A 2,013-nucleotide genomic window follows, 5' to 3' on the forward strand; every position below is an offset into this window, starting at 1 on the left:
ATAAATATATGGCAAATGGCAGTATTAAGCCTGCTTGCATGAGATTTTATATGATTAAGTCAAACGGAAAAATGAGACATGGATCAACCAAAAGCATGTCTCTATATAATTCGAATCAACCTTATTCAAACTAAAAATCTTAATAATTCGAATCAATACTGTTCAAATTAGTGAGGGAGTTTGCATTCTTAGTAGTTCAAATCATACTGATTCGAATAATGCATGGGGAAGTTCGAATCACTCCAATTCGAATTATGCATGGAGAGTTTGAATCTAGCTTATTCGAATTATGTGTATGTAATTCGAAAATGGCTGTTTTGAATTAAGAAGCCCCAGACGTGGATAAATATGGTGTGAACGTGAATTGAGTTCATTTGAGTGAGACAAAATAGCTAGTGAGGAGAACTTTATAGTGTTGGTGTATTATAGAGGGTCGATTAAGAGAAAGACACGCTCCGGTGTGAAGTTTACTGATAAAGATCCTCTGAGTATTTTTATGAGACTAACGACGAGATTCGATGACTTCTTGAATTCTATAATACAGAAACTTGGGCTGCAAGGCGTTAAACGGGTTCAGAAGCTATTCTATCACACTCCAATCTCAGTGCTTAGAGATGACGTGAAGTACGATTCTTTCGTTACAGGGAGTGACGAGGATATAGGCCCGAATTAGCTATGTATGGGAGCCACCTAATGTGAATGCAATTGCCGGACTTATTGGCAAATAGCTGAGTCCCTAACAGCATCATGATATAGGCCTGGGCATACCTCCTAACTGTGGCCTCATCGGCTCCCTCAGGGAGCTCTCCGAATGTCTCCTGGAACCAGCTGCAGTTCACTGCAAACTTCTGGATTTGGTTCGCAGGAGGTAACACACCCAACAACTCTTGGAACCACACCCAAGCTGGCCGACCACCCTGGATGTACGTCTGAAAATCTGTCAGACAACCACTGCACACTAACATAACGTCCATCGATCGGCAGTCCTAACTGGTACGCCACATCCTACAGTGTAATAGTGCACTCCCCGAACGGTATATGAAACGTGTGCGTCTCCAGACGCCAGCACTCAACGAACGCACTGACTAGGGGCTCATCCAGTCTGAACTATCTCTCGTTCAGTCTCACAAGATGGTATAAGCTGGTCATTTGCAAGTACAGAACGTACCTCTCGTCCAGACGCATACCCTGTTGCCGTCGCATGCTCGAGATACATTGTTGGGGCTGCAAAGATAATGTACCTGAAAATAAAAACCACTTAAATCATTCACTAACAAAAGATCATTCACTAACAAAACCACTAACATTATTCACCCCCTAAACCACTAACAAAACCACTAACATCATTCACTAACAAAACCACTAAGAAAACCCCTAACATCATTCACTAACAATGCCACTAACATCATTCACTATCAAAACCACTAACAAAAAATATATATAAAAAAAAGTTATTCACTCCTATTTTAAAAGAACAAGTTCGCATGCACTAACCTTTTCGTTGATGGCACCAGCTATATGAGCTACTCCATCCAAACGATAAAGTCGGTCCGGATTATCCTCCATCGGCTAAATATTCTGCTCAAGCCTTTGTTGGCGTCATTTTGGGTCATTTTCTCTGGAATTTGGTGGGGTATGGATTTAGAATAGTGGTTCGAATGAGGTTAGTTCGAACTCCTTATATAGGCAAAACAGGGATAATTCGAAACAGCCTGTTTCGAATTACTATGGGCACGACAAATTGACTAGTTCGAACCTAACCCATTCAAATTAGTGTGTGTTAGTGCGTGCGTGTGTAATTCGAATCAGCTTGATTCGAATTAGTGCTTGAGTGTGTGTAATTCGAATCAATATGATTCGAATTACTATGAATGTGTAATTCGAATTGCACTAATTCAAACTATATAGAAAAGTGCTCTTGGTAAAACCTTGTAACGTTTTTTACTTTGGTGGAATCATGTACATATACCCAATGCTTGGTTTATATGCGTCATTTGCCCTAAATATATGATA

This window comes from Arachis ipaensis, chromosome B03 (genome assembly GCF_000816755.2).
Source record: "Arachis ipaensis cultivar K30076 chromosome B03, Araip1.1, whole genome shotgun sequence".
In the NCBI taxonomy this organism is placed as follows: domain Eukaryota; kingdom Viridiplantae; phylum Streptophyta; class Magnoliopsida; order Fabales; family Fabaceae; genus Arachis; species Arachis ipaensis.